This window comes from Papio anubis, chromosome 14 (assembly GCF_008728515.1).
Source record: "Papio anubis isolate 15944 chromosome 14, Panubis1.0, whole genome shotgun sequence".
Classification (NCBI taxonomy): domain Eukaryota; kingdom Metazoa; phylum Chordata; class Mammalia; order Primates; family Cercopithecidae; genus Papio; species Papio anubis.
Window position 1 is genome coordinate 39,561,154 of NC_044989.1, and position 15,857 is coordinate 39,577,010.

The 15,857-nt window shown below is 38.5% G+C and overlaps 1 protein-coding gene across 5 annotated transcripts in view; it reads right to left on the reverse strand.

The window, feature by feature from the left end:
- Positions 1-15,857, reverse strand: part of MAP4K3 (mitogen-activated protein kinase kinase kinase kinase 3) — a 188,189-nt gene that overhangs the window by 155,236 nt on the left and 17,096 nt on the right. Inside the window, exon 1 of one of the 5 annotated variants that reach the window (XM_031655093.1) lies at positions 14,289-14,591. The exons of the other annotated variants lie outside the window; for them this stretch is intronic. The gene's annotated coding sequence lies outside the window, so the exon portion shown is untranslated. Of the gene's footprint in view, positions 1-14,288; positions 14,592-15,857 lie in introns of those variants that run through there. 5 annotated transcript variants of the gene reach the window in all.

Here is a 15,857-nt window from a genome sequence, read left to right on the forward strand (position 1 = left end):
CCAGGCCTTGGCTCTTGGACAGCATTTCTGGACCTGCGCTGGGGCAGAAGGGAGCCCACTGCCCTGAATGATGAGTCCTAGGCCTGGCAGCACTCCCACAAGCTGACTGGAGAACCCTTGGGTCTTAAGTGAACATCAGCGGCAGCCTGACAGTATTCCCCATGGGCCTGTAGTGGTGGTGGCCAATGGGTGAGGATCCTCTGCCTGTGGAAAGGGGAGGGAGGAGTGGGAAAGACCACATTTCATGGTTTGAGTACCAGCTCAGCCACAGTAGAATAAAACACCAGGAAGATTTCTGAGGTTTCTTTTTTTTGAGACGGAGTTTCGCTCTTGTTGCCCAGACTGGAGTGCAACGGCATAACGGCACAATCTCGGCTCACCGCAACCTCTGCCTCCTGGGTTCAAGCGATTCTCCTGCCTCAGCTTCCTAAGTAGCTGGGATTATAGGCTTGCACCACCAAACCTGGCTAATTTTGTATTTTTAGTGGAGACAGGGTTTCTCCATGTTGGTCAGGCTGGTCTTGAACTCCTGACCTCCGGTGATCTACCAGCCTTAGCCTCCCAAAGTGCTGGGATTACAGGTGTGAGCCACTGCGCCTGGCCGATTTCTGAGGTTTCTAACTCCAGTCCCTGGCTCCCAGATGGCATCTCTGGACTCACCTGGGGCCTAGAGGAACTCCTCAACCTGAAGGGAAGGATACAAGCCTGGCTGGCTTCACCACCTGATGATTATAGATACCGAGGGTCTTGAGCAAACATAGGCAGTAGCCAGGCAGGGGACACAGCGGGTGTTGGGCAAGACCCAGTGCTGTGCTGGCTTCTGGTCTGACCTAGCACAGTCCCGGTACTGGTGGCCACAGAGGACCTTGTGTCACCCCTCCCCCAGCTCCAGGCAGCTCAGAACAGAGAGAGAAATGCCGTTTATTTAGGAAAAAGTAAAGGAAGAGAATAAGAGACTGCCTATAATACAGGGAATTCTTTTGGATCTTATTGAAGCCCACCAAGAACGTAACTCTACAACTCTGCAAGAACTACAGTGTTACCGGGCTTGGGTTTCCCCTTACTGCAGGTACAGCTTAGATTACAAAATCCAAGTCCTTCTGAATATCTGCACGGCCTTCCCAAGAAAGACAAGTACAAACAACCCCAGACTAGAAAGACTACAAGAAATAACTAACTCTTCAATGCCCAGACACGAACAAACACCCATAAGCATCAAGACCATCCAAGAAAACATGACCTCACCAAACAAACTAAATAGGATACCAAGGCCGGGCACGATGCCCACACCAGTAATCCCAACACTTTGGGAGGCCGACGCAGGCAGACTACTTGAGTCCAGGAATTCAAGACCAGTCTGGACAACATGTTGAAATGCCGTGTCTACAAAAAATACAAACATTAGCCAGCTGCAGTGGTGTGCACCTGTGGTCCCATCTACTTGGGAGGCTGAGGTGGGAGGATCACCTGTGCCTAGGAGGTAGAGGTTGCAGTGAGCCAAGATCATGCCACTGCACTACAGCCTGGGTGACAGAGTGAGATCCTGTCTAAAAAAATAAAATAAAAAAGACACCAGGGGCCAATCCTGGAGAAACCAAGATATATGACCTTTTAGAAAGAGACTTCAAAAGAGCTGTTTGGAGGAAACTAAAAAAAATTCACGATAACTCAGAGAAGGAATTCAGAATCCTATCAGATAAATTTCACAAAGACACTGAAATAATTAAATAGAATCAAGCAGAAATTCTGCAGTTGAAAAGGCAACAGACATACTGAAGAGCACATCAGAGTCTCTTAATAGCAAAACTGATCAAGCAGAAGAAAGAATGAGTGAGCTTGAAGACACGCTATTTGAAAACAGGAGACAAACAAAGCATTAAAAAAACAAGCACATCTGCAAGATCTAGAAAAAAGCCTCAAAAGGGCAAATCCAAGAGTTACTGGCCTTAAAGAGGAGGTAGAAAAAGAGACAGGGGTAGAAAGTTTATTCAAAACACCAGCAGATTTAACCCAAAGAAGACTACCTCAAGACATTGAATACTCAAACTCCCAAAGGTCAAGGATAAAGGACCCTTTAAGCAGCAAGAGGAAAGAAAACATACACTGGAGATCTAATACATCTGACAGCAGACTTTTCGGTGGGAGCCTTATAGGCCAGCAGAGACAGGCATGACATAAAGTGAGGAAGGAAAAAAATCTTTTGCCCTACAATAATATATTCAGCAAAAATATCCCTCAAACATGAAGTAGAAATCAAGACTTTCCCAGACAAACAAAAACGGAGAGATTTCATTAATACCAGACCTGTCCTACAAGAAATGCTAAAGGGAGTACTTTGATTAGAAAGAAGAGGATGCTAATCAGCAATAAGAAATCATCTGAAGGTATAAAACTCACTGGCAATAGTACACAGAAAAACAGAATCTTACAACACCGTAATTGCGGTATGTAAACTACTCAAGTAGAAAAACTAAAAGAAAAGAATACTCAATTGAGGCTAGCATTATTGTGATAACAAGACACAGATGTTACAAGAAAGCTACAGACAACTGTACCTCATGAACGTAAAAAATTCTTAAAATTTTAGCAAATCAAATACAATGTTAGAAATCATGATCAAGTGGTATTTATCCCAAGAATACAAGGTTTAGTATTAGAAAAATCGATCAGTATAATTCACCATATTAACAGACCAAAAATGAACAAAAATTGGTCATCTCCACAGAAAAAAAAAGTAAATAAATAAAATCCAAAATCCGTTCCTGATACAAACTGAGCAAACAGGAAATAAAGAGAACTGTGCCAATCTAGCAAATCGCATATACAGAAGACCTAAAGCTAACATCAAAGGAAATGGTGAAAGCCTAAATAGTATCTTCCTAAGAGCAGGAACAAGGGAAGAACGTCTGCTCTCACCACTTCTATTAACAACTTAAAGGGGAAAAAAAAAGGATTTAAAGTTGGAGAATGCCAGCAAAGAATGGTTCGATAATTTGAAAAAGTGGTTTGGCTTAAAAACGTCAAGAAAACAGAAGCAGCAGCTACTGCCAACCAAGAGGCAGCAGGGGAGTTCCCAGACACCATTAAGAAAATCATTCAGGAGAAAGGTTATCTGCCTAAACAGGTGTGTGTGGGTGTGTGGGTGGGGGTGTGTGTGTGTGTGTGTGTGTTTTGGTTTGTTTTTGTTTTGTGTGTGTGGTGTGTGTGTGTGTGTTGGTTTTTTTTTTCTTTTTTTTTTTTTTTTTTGAGACAGAGTCTCAGTCTGTCACCCAGGCTGGAGTGCAGTGGTGCAATCTTTGCTCACTGTAACCTCCACCTCCCGGGTTCAAGTGATTCTCCTGCCTCAGCCTCCTGAGTAGCTGGGATTACAGGCGTGTGCCACCATACCCGGCTAATTTTTGTATTCTTTAGTAGAGACGGGGTTTCACCATGTTGGTCATGCTGGTCTTGAACTCCTGACCTCGTGATCCACCGGCCTCGGCCTCCCAAAGTGTTGGGATTACAGGCGTAAGCCACCACGCCCAGCCTTTTTTTTTTTTTTTTTTTTTTTTGAGCGAGAGACAGGATCTCACTCTATTGCCCAGGCTGAAGTGCTGCGGCATGACTTTGGATCACTGCAGCCTCAACTTTCTGGGCTCGTGTAATCCTCTCATCTCAGCCTCCTGAGATGGAAACTGAGACCACAGGTGCATACCACCACATACGGCTAATTCTTTTATTTTTTGTAGGGATAGGGTCTCACTATGTTGCCCAGACTGTTCTCAAATTCCTGGGCTCAAGTGATCCTCCCACCTCAGCCTCCCAAAGTGCTGGGATTACAGGTATGAACCACTGTGCCTAGCACTGCATTAAAAACAGGTTTTTTAATGCAGATGAAAGTGCCCTATTTTGGGGAAAAAAAATGCCACAAGACATTAGTAAAGAAGAGAAGTAAGCACCAGGATTTATGGCAGGAAAGGATAGGCTAACTCCGTCCACTGTTTTGTGCAGACGCAGTCAAGTTTATGATCAGGACTGCTCTTATCTACGAAGCTGTTAACCCTTGAGCCTTAAAGGGAAAAAATAAACACCAGCTGCCAGTTTTTTGGTTGTACAAAACAAAAATAAAAAGCCAAAAAAAAAAAAAAAAAAAAAACACCCTAGATAACAAAAACCCTTTTTCTGGATTGGTTCCTTCCATGCTTTGTCTGTGAAGTCAGGAAGTACCTTCTCAGTAAGGAACTGTCTTTTAAAGTTCCTTTGATATTAGACAATGCCCCTGGCCACCCAGATCCAGGAGTTCAACACTGAAGATGTCAAAATGGTCTACTTGACCCAAACACAACATCTCTAATTCAGCATCTAGATCAGGGGGTCATAAGGACCTTTAAGGGTCATTACACATGATACTCTAGGGAAGGGACTGTCAATTCAATAGAAGAGAACACCAATAGAGAGAACGTCATGAATGTCTGGAAGCATTTCATATTATTGCTGTTATAGAAAAATACCTTGGAAGCCATCAAGCCTGAAACAAAAAATACCTGCTGGAGAAAACTATGCCCAGATGTTGCACATGACTTCACAGGATTTACGAGAGTCAGTCAAGGAAATCATGAAAGAGATTGCAGATATGGAAAAGAAAAAAAAAAAAGTGGTTGGGGGTTGGGTGGGTGAAGGGTTTCAAGAAATGGATTTTACAGAAATATAAGAGCTAACAGATAGCACTCCAGAGGAATTAACAGAGGCAACCTGATGCAGATGAGTGCTTCCAAAGCAGTGCCAGACAATGAGGAAGAAGAAGCAGTGCCAGAAAACTTGGACTGCTTTGACTTCTTTTATGACAGGGATCCTCCCATGATATAGGCACTGAAACTAACAGTGGGAGGATTGGTGCCATATAGAAACATTTTTAGAGAAATGAAAAAGCAAAAAAGCCAGACAGAAATTACAATGTATTTCTGTAAAGTTATACTGTGCCTGCCTCTTCTGTCTTTCCTTTCACTTCTGCCACCCTGAGGCAGCAAAACCAACCCTTCCTCTTCCTCCTCAGCCTACTCAACATGAAGACAACAAGGATAGACACTTATGATGATCCACTTCCACTTAAGGAATAGTAAATACATTTTCTCTTCCTCATGATTTCTTAACATTTCTTTTTCTGTAGCTTACTATATTGTAAGAATACAATACACAATACATATAAGAAATATATGTTAATCAACTGTTTATATTATCAGTAAGACCTCTGGTCAACAGTAGACTATTAGTGGTTGTTTTGCGGGAGTCAAAAGTTATACATGGATTTTTGACTACATGGGGCGCTGGCTCCTCTAACCTTTCTGTTGTTCAAGGGTCCACTCTAATATTACTGAACTTCAATAAATGATCCACTTGGAAGCTGGCTGCAGTGCCACTAGCCTATAGTCCCAGCTACTCTAGAAGCTGAGGCAGGAGAATCATTTGAGCCCAGAAGTTTGAGTCCAGCCTGGGCAACATTTAAAAGCAAAATGACAACAACAAATCACTTAAAGCTAAATCAGATGTTTCAGCCAGTTTGTACATTTCTCCAGAAAATATTTAGTATGCAGAGAACAGAAATCAGAAGAGAAAAATAAAGCATAGTAGACACTGAGACACACTCAAGAGTTGAAAATAAACAAAAACAAGGTAATTTAACAGTGTGAACAGAAACAGACTAAAAATAATTATCCATATTGTACACGGAATCTCTGTTTATGTTACAGTTGGCATAAATGCTTATTTACCTAGTACTATAATAAATGTAAAGACAGACCTCTAATTCACAGGCACTGAGATAAAGGACAAAGCGGTTAAGAAATAACGGAAGACTCAATAGCACTTAAGTGGATAGTTTCTAAGTGCTAATTCCAATGATGGAATGAAAATAGCAGAAAGGTATTTCCATTGTTAAAGGTACTTTGAAAAACTTCTTACCACAAACTGAAACATAAAATGCTATATATACTTATGCCCAACATTTGCTTTTTCAATATTCTTTACATTTTTCTGACTACATTGAAGAAGTAACTTTGGCTAATCTCTTTTTAGTTTCTACTTACACCTAGGTCTGGGTATGGCAGTTTGGGATTATGGAGGAGGGAGCTGCTAATCTGTCATTTAAAGCAACGGCTGATTTCTAGTTCAGCAACAGGCCACTGCATCATCTACATGTAAGAGGCAGCTGAACTTCCCCTTTGTAGACTGGCAGGACGTACCACAAATAGCCACGATCAAGAATTTGGAGTTCCCTGTATTCATGCAATATCTTGCACCCATGTCAATAATTAGATATAATTTCACAATCCTAGAAAATTAAGAGTAATACAATCATAACAAAGCAACTGGTAATATGATGAAGATCTTAGCACTTCTTGTAAAGCTTTCTATCTTTATAAATTTTGGTTCTTTGCTAATATATTATAATAATAAACTCTACTGAAAACCATTATAGTCACATGTCACTCTAACAGCCAAAAATCTTATTACACAATTTTGGAACACATACACAAGTGTGTGCAGAAAAGCAGTATTTCTCTTCCACAGATAAATGGTAAATTATTTATCATGAAAATAATATTTACAAGATTAGTTTTAAAAAGGTCTTTGCATGGTGGAAGACTAAAACTAGTACTTTTCATAATATGAAGGATAACAACATTTCCTATAGCAATTAAACCAAAATGCATAGAATAGCCATTTTAACTATACAAAAGGATATATGGTATAATGACATCAAAGGCACATATATCATAGTTACTGCTACTGATATCCTAGAATTGTTTTTATATGTTATCTTTTCATTTAAAGAAACGTATTTTCACCATATAATCTACATTAGCATTAAATATACCTTTGAGCAATTGTGTTTAAAAGAACAAAATATTTTGGTATCATTATGCCATTTTTTTACTTAAGCTGGAGACAAATGAACAGAATCCATGTCTTTTTAAATACAGGACAGTAATTCAACAGTAATTTTTAAAAGCAAGGTATACTCCATGTAATTGTATGCCTTAAATTTAAGTGAATTTCCTGTGAGGACTAGGAAATGGATATTTACATCAGAGAAATGTCTTCTTCTTGGTGTCTATTTTTAGTTAAAACTGTTATTTAAAATCCAATTGTAAAGCAGAGTACAGACAGAAAGCCAGTAAGTTTGACTCCCTCACTTCTGACATGAAGGCAGATGTTTTCCCTACATTTTTCCTACTTAAATCATACTATAAAGTTGTGGTGCATATTCCAGATTGAGTGTACCAATTTACATTCCCTCTCTAAACAGTGACTCCATTTCATGATGTAAGCATGAGAAAAGAATGGTGTATGGTTTCAGTGTCTTGTTTAGTTATTAAATACTGAAAGCTAATTACCTGCCAGATACAGTGGTAGGTACAGGGACACAAAGATATGGTTTATGCTTATGCTTAATGTCTTTGCTAGATGATAAAAGTATAATGTTACAATTCTGAAAACCCATTTCTCTGATGACCACATCAGAGATGGAACCAGTGAGCTTTTATCTAATAAGGCCTTCGTCATCCATTCAGTTCTAAATGCATCAAGTATCTGTCAAGTACTTTCATGAGCACAGAAGTTTGTCAGAATTGAACAAAATAACTCTAAGAACTGTGACTGTTAGCAATGAAAAATGTGACGATCTGCAGGCAGGGAAAGTCACTAAATGTAATGGCTTCAGGTCCAAGGATAATGGCTATACATCTACATGGTGACTAATAAAAGAAGGCTTAAACACTTGACTACACGCTTTATGGCACTCTAGAGAGTTCACAAAGTATGCCACATATATTATTTCATTTTAACTTTCCTGACCATATCATTTTACAAGGCAAGAAATGAGTGAGGGTAAACGAGGCTTTCAGCAGTACACTAACTCTGCATTTCCCAAAGTGTGTTCTGTGGAATTGGGATATTACGGTCATTAGAAGATCACTTTAAAGATCTAATGTTCCAGAAAAAACACACTTTGGTAAACTGCAATGATTGCCAAACAAGACCACAATAATTGAGTCAGAGAACATACTTCCAGGCAAAATCAACAACAGCTAGCAGGTCAGGGCCCTGGAAAAAGACCACAAAATGGATCTAAAGGAGACCGCGCCACACCTAGCTGCAGTCACCAGCATCTCCTTTCAGCTATACGCTGAACAGCTTACTGTAGCAATTAATGTCGTCCCCCAAAATATTTACTGAGCTTCTATTGTAGTCCATGTATTACACCAGAAACTGGAGATATAACAAGCAACAAGACAAAGAAGGCCCCTAATCCCATGAAGCTTACATTCCAGTTAAGGGAAATAAAAACAAAAAAAATCACATTGATTAGTGCTAGGCAGGAGGGAAAAAAAATACCTAGATGATATGATAGAATATGATTGAGATAAGCTATTAAAATAAAAACAAACAAACAAAAAAACCCTAGAAACACTTAGAAGGGCTTTCCTAAACAGCATCATGAAAATAGCCCTAAATTTACATGACAATGAAGAACAGGAACAAATACTACTGCAATAGTAGTTAATGTTTATAAAGCACTTACTATGTACAGGATATATACTAAGATTTAAATGCTTTATTATTTAAACTTCACAATTTAAATATCATTTAGCCATTCTCGTCTTACAAATGAATAAATTGAGGCATAAAGAAATTAAATTACATGTCCAAGATAAAAAAAACTTAAAAACTAGTACAGCTAAAATTCAAATCTGGCTATCAAGAGGCTAAATTCCTAACTACTTGGTCATCTGAACAAATAGTATCTATCCGGTAGATACTAACCTGCCATTTCAATATTTTTAAAGATTTCTTGCATTTTCTAATTGTCTATTACATGTAACTAACTTGTCTACTTCGCTGAAGTGACCAACGAGAGACCCAACAAAGGATTATAAAATGTTAAGCTTTTTGTCTTAGAAATGAGCAGAAAGTACATCTCGATGTTCCATTTTACCTAGAGTATAAAGAAATTCATCAAAGCTTTCATATAGTACAAGTTAAAGAGCCAGGCTAAATTCCTTGTATCAGAAAGAGAAAAATACATGAGTAACCAAGTTCTATTAATAATACAGAAATTGAAGAGGATTTAAGCAAGAGATGAGAAAACTATAGTCCTAAGTGGTTAAGAAACTGAATCACAGTCATTTACCTAATTAACGAGGGAGCTAGGAACAGAACCACCATTCTCCTTAATGTCTCTCCACCATTATGATGACCAGGGGGCAATCAAGGCAGAAGTCTGGAAATGCCAGTGCAGCCCAGAGGACAGACTAGGTACAGAGTCAGTGGTCAGATACTGGTATTGCTGAGAAAAACAAGCACAATCGCAAAATATATGAAACCAAAGACAGCCAAAAATGGGTCACAGCCAGTCACTACAATGACTGCAATTAACTGTGAGAATCCATTGACTGTACATGCAAAGTAACAACGTAGAGGTGCAGAGTCCAGGAATATGGACTAAATAGAAAGTGAACACAATCAGAAAAAGTTGTAAGAAAAGCAAGACCAGAATAGAGGTGGGCCCCCTGTATCACCAGACAGGGGAGTCCGTTAACAATTGTCTTCTCAGAACTACCTGTAAAGTTATTGGCATACAAGATGCCCAGGCTCCACCTTGTAGGTCCTAAGAAGCTCTTAAGTTAAGCTCTGCTTTGGATCATTTTGTCACTCAAGAGGGGCTTTTAATTTGTTGCTTCTTAACAGAAAATACACAAGATTCAGATATATTCCCAAAGTACATTATTCCTTTCCTCCTCATATTAATATCTATACCTTTAAGTAACAGCATACACAGTTACTCACAAATTCCTATTACACTCTTTCAAGGTGACTGCAAGAGAAGAGTAGTTCAGGGAATATCTGCTACAGAACATGATTCTGATGGTCAGCTTTAAAGAACTGTCATAGTTAAACTTGATTTTGTTCCTCTCTGTCTTGATATTTTACAATAAGCAACATGTTCCTAATCTCTACAGAAATAGCCAAGTCTAGAAAACAGAAACACTCACCAACCTCTCCATCAAAAGACAAAATGAGAAGCAAAGAGAGGCACCAATCTTCTCCGAAGATCACTCCACCCCAGATGCAGGAACAAAAATCCTGCTCTTAACCTTAAAATTGTATCTTACTACTAAATCCTAGTCAGTAGGTGGAATTTTGGAGTTTACATTAAAATCTTCTATTAAATAGTTTTCAGAAACTATTGTGGAGGAATTAAGAGGCTAGTAGCAATTCCAAAACAGCTTACAAAATAATGTTAGGCAAATTTTTTAGAAGAATACATTTTCTTCAGAAAACATTTCAGTAATGTTTTTGAGAAATGGCCCCCACATTCCACCCCCACTACCACCTGCTTGCAGATCTCTTTTTTCTACTCTGTCTGCCTACTATGCCTCAATTCTCTTAAGAGTACGTACCAACCTAGGCCGGGTGCAGTGGCTCAGGCCTGTAATCACAGCACTTTGGGCAGCCGAGGTGGGCGGATCACGAGGTCAGGAGATCAAGATCATCCTGGCTAACACGGTGAAACCCCGTCTCTACTAAAAATACAAAAAATTAGATGGGCGTGGTGGCGCACACCTGTAGTCCCAGCTACTCAGGTGTGCTGGGGCAGGAGAATCGCTTGAACCTGGGAGACAGAGGTTTCAGTGAGCCAAGATGGTACCATTGCACTTCAGCCTGGGCAACAGAGTGAGACTCTATCTCAAAAAAAAAAAAAAAAAAGAGTATGTACCAATCTAATACTTTGAACCTTGTATGAAAGCCAAGTATTATGTAAAAAATGGGAATTCATTTACCCAAAATTAAACCATCAACTTCATAGAGAATCTTAAATATTATCACCAACAATTTTTTGGAAAACTGAGAAGTTCAAGAGGTTATAAGCAATTCCATGAGCCAGACGCAAAGGCCCCTAAGTTGGGTATGGTTCGCAATCAGATTTTCTTTTCTGCGAAATGACAGCCTATACTTGTAAAAGTCCAAATTTCTCCTAGATGCTATTTAAATGTTATAGCTCTCAAACAGTTCCAAATGAATGGGCTTCATTTTAAAAGTATGTACTACAACTGAAAAGCATCAGAAGTATTAAAATTTCCTTCAGATTTTTTATGCTTACTGATATGACTTTGTTTTTGTTTAAGCAACAAAGGAAAATGTGACATGTTCTGCACTAAAAAAATGGGAGTTTCCAGGGCAAAATCCTTTTGCACTTATTGGTGGACAAGTAGTAAGGATAATCTTGTTTCAACTTAATTATTACTTAGAAACAGACTTATGGAATTAAATGTTCTTAAATTTGAGTGGGAAAAAGGAGATAGTCAATTAAAAGAAAGGAAAGCGAAATTATGGTAAAAAGATAACTGTACATATTACTTCAATGAGGATCAATCAAACTAAGCCACTTTATCAAGTTCCTGTGGTTTATATGTCTCTCCAATCCTTATAAATTAATGTCAGGCAATAACAGTCACTTTTGGTGTTTATTAATAGTACTTAGTATAAAAATACTTATAGGCCAGGCACGGTGGCTTACGCCTATAATTCCAGCACTCTGGAAGGCTGAGGTGGGTGGATCACCTGAGGTTAGGAGTTCGAGACCAGCCTGGCAATGTGGGGAAACCCCATCCCTACCAAAAATACAAAATATTAGCCAGGGATGGTGGCGGGTGCCTGTAATCCCAGCTACTTGGGAGGCTGAGGAAGGAGAATTGTTTGATCCCAGGAGGTGGAGGTTGCAGTGAGCCAAGATCGCACCATTGCACTCCAGCCTGGGTGAGAGACCAAGACTGTCTCAAAAATAATAATAATAATAATAATTTTATATATATATATATATACACACACACACACACACACACACACACACACACATCAATAACATTTGGAAGAATAAATTCCCTCTATCACTATCTTCTTTCTGATTTTAGGACTCAAATTTAAGTTATACTAACTGTGTAACTCATTGAATTATATGGTAAATTGTATGGTATATGAATTATATCTCAATAAAACTGTCAAAAATTTTAAATCAGACGCTGGGGAGGGTGGAGTTGGGAGGGCTGTCCTGTTTGAAAACAAAGCTTCAGAATAACTAAGCTTTCTACATGAGTTTACCAATGAAACCAAATGCTAAACAGGCTCCGGTAAAACAGAATAGATAAGATGTTTCTGGCATGTTAATAAAGAAATTCCTTCAACTAATTTGGTTCTTGACTTGATCGGCAGCCAATAAAACGCCTTTGCTAACTGCAATTCTGACCCACTCCTTTCCCCTCTGTGCAAGAGACATATGTGAAGAGGGTGAGAACCACATGCTTCTACCAGAAGGAAAAAATAATCTGGCAATCATCATGGAATGGTTTAAGGAGGGCAGAAAAAAGAAGGTGTCCATGTTTAACTCCAGAAGATTTTTAAAAGCATGAACTACTTTCCTCAGCGACACAATCTCTTCAACCAGAAGAAAGCAAGCATTATTTCCTTTAGTGAGTATACAGTTCCATTTCTGCAAGTTTGCCTTTCTAAAGAAATTTACTCTTTTCTAACACTGTCCCCTCTCATATCCAGAAGGGTACTTTGGGGATTTTTCTGAGATCACTGAACCCTCTTCTTCCTTAGCATAAAAAATAATATTTCTAAAAATGATAACCAACACTACGATGTTTTCACACGTCTATTTTTGGCAGTATAGCCGAATGTATAGACTCTGGAGGCAAACTGGGTTCAACTGCTGGCTCTGCCATTTACTAGCTGTGTACCCTTGGGGAAACAAACCACATAAGCTCTCTGGGCCCCTCTATTTTAATTTGTAAAATAGAGATAATTAAAGTTCCCACAACATAGCATGGATTAAGACTAAAATTGGTTGTTACATCTAAAAGTTCACAGAATAATGCTCAGCACATAGTAAGTGGTGTATAATTATTATTATTTCAAAGAGTAAATGAGTAACTTAAAAATACGAGAACAATTTGGCTTGTCAACTTGTAACACAAGAGTTGTGAAAATTTCTAAAAAGCTATACAGATATACTGAGATTGAGCAAATTCGTAAATGGCTACCAGACAGTGAAAGCCAGGTTTCTTATTACTGGATTAGGAAGCTATAGATAAGCAATGGGGGAAGGCCAGAAGAAACCATGTGATGCTAGATTAGACCAAGAGATATCAGTATGAACTCACATCTAGACACTAAAACAATTATAGATATGTATGTATACATGGCTTAGTAATACATACACATATTTCCTAGCTTCATCTACTGAGAGGAATCCTAGAAGCAATGACACGCCAACAGCAAACATACTCAAAGCCCAGATCTTGGTATCTAATACCATTCTCTAATAGAAGGAATCAGGGCTCCTTGGGAAAATGTCCGCTTATCAGGCTAGGGCAGAGAAATACAAGATGAGCCTGAAGCATCTTGCAAGGCTGGAAAGTGAGTGTTAAAAACAAAATGATGGCTGGGCGCAGAGGCCCACGCCTGTAATCTCAGCACTTTGGGAGGCCGAGGCCGGCAGATTACGAGGTCAGGAGATAAAGACCATCCTGACCAACAATGGTGAAACTCCGTGTCTACTAAAAAATACAAAAATTAGCTGAGCATGGTGGCACGTGCCTGTAGCCTCAGCTACTCAGAAGGCTGAGTGAGGCGGAGAATCGCTTGAACACAGGAGGCAGAAGGCTGCAGTGAGCAGAGATCGAGCCACTGTACTCCAGCCTGGTGACAGAAAGAGACTCCGTCTCAAAAAAAAAAAAAAAAATGATGGGGACCTATCAACGGGACACGGGAAACAGCCTCAAAGAGCTCCCAATGGCTAAGCTGGAGCAATATGAGCAACAAAATAAATCATATAGTACTGGATCATAACCCCAAGTATAAAATAAATATCCATATATCCATACTAATATAAAATAACTGAACACATAAATGAGGACAAAGACATAAATCCCTGCAGAGGAATTAAGTAATTTATGAAGCTACTCCCCTCCTCAAAGAGGTGAAGTTTAACTTCTTACCTCTTGAGTGTGGCGCTATGTTTAGTGACTTGCTTCCAAAGAGTACAAAACGGAAAAGTGGGGAAAAGTAGTTTTACAGTGCAGAAACCTGGTCAACTACAACAGCCAGGTGATCAAAGTTAACATTGCCGGTGATAAATTATGTCAACAGCATGTATACTTCATTCTCCCTAGAATCTATAACCCCAGTCTAACTATGAAAAAAAAAAAAAAAACCTTAAATTTAGAAACACTCTACAAAATACTGACCAGCACTCCTTAAAACTATCAAAGTTATCAAAAAGTCTGTGAAGCCGTCACACACCAGAAAATTCTGCTTAAGGGACATAGTGACTAAATAGAATATGGAATCCTGGATGGAATCTTGAGACAGAAAGAGGCATTAGAGAAAAACTAGTGAAATTCAAATAGACGGTGGAGCGTAGTTAACAGTCATGTTCCGATACTGGTCCTCAGTTGTGCCAAATGTACCATGGTAACATGTTAACAAAAAAGGAAACTGGGTTACGAGTCATTATGACTTTTTGTAAATCCAAAAATATTCTAAAATAAAGTTTATTTTTTAAAAATCTTATATGGTAAGTGAAATAGTTTAAATAATGTTTTAAATAGTATGAACTTAAAAAGATAAGTTTAAACAAAAAGATATTTCTCATCCAAAACTAATTTTATCATGTATTAATAAGTGAATACTTTCTGCAAACAATGGTGTTAAAAAAAAAAACTAGATCCCTTTACTGCCAGACAAAATAAGTTTAGTTTACACAGACTTTTCTTCTAAAGCCCACCAAAATAAGTTAAATTATATTTTTAAAATACATTGTCTAAAATCTTATAAAACACTTTATTTAAATTTCACCTTTTTATATTCTTTTCTATAAAAGCAATGTTACCTTATAGAAATATTCTCTACATTTTAATTCAAATATTGCATCATAGCATAATAGAAACAGCTGAGGAAACAACACAAACAATACAGACCTACTATAAAAATAGCAACTCTGCCCAGTAATTAACAGAAACTTCCAATTTTGGTTTTTGAAAGAAAGTTTGTCAAACCTCATGTGAACACAGTTTACTGGAGGAAATAAAATCTCAACATTCCAAATAAAAACACCTTGTGATTAGCAGATCCTAGCGGTATTAGTGATTTAACATCACAGCACCAACCAGAAATAAGAGACCCCGAAAGAAAAATATCAACACAATGATTATAAAATAAAAATGACTAACTTACTCTTGTTCAAGCTGAATGGCATTCAAAAAGTAAACATAACTGTGCGGACTGTTTCCGCAAAAGGCTTTATATTCTCTGCTCAATGCTTTTTGCAGATTCGGAGTTTGTGGTTTTATTGACGGGAGAGAAGATGGTGGAGCACAGGATGGGGACAGGCAAAAGCAAGGCATGGAAAAGGGAAAGATGAAAAAGTTTTAGTAATGACATACCCCATCTGAGTTTCCTATCACTCAGCACTTTCAATGCTTTCTTCTTTCCACTGTGTCACCTCCTGAGAATGAAATGGAGGAAGAGGGGTATGAACCCCCTGGCCTAGCGTCAGAGAGAGATTCTAAGTCACCTACTCCTCTGAGACACTGAAAGGAATACAGGAATCCAAAAAGGGTTTTTAAGGATGCACAGGTGTTGAAGGAAAACTCTAAACAATCATGGGTAATCAATCTCTCACTACTGTTATTTACTCCATTATTCTTAACTTATTTCAACTGGGAAATATTTAGTAACTTATAATACTTAAAACTAAAGACCATAACTTCCATATACACGTGCACTTATAGAACAGGTGTTTTATATTTTATTTC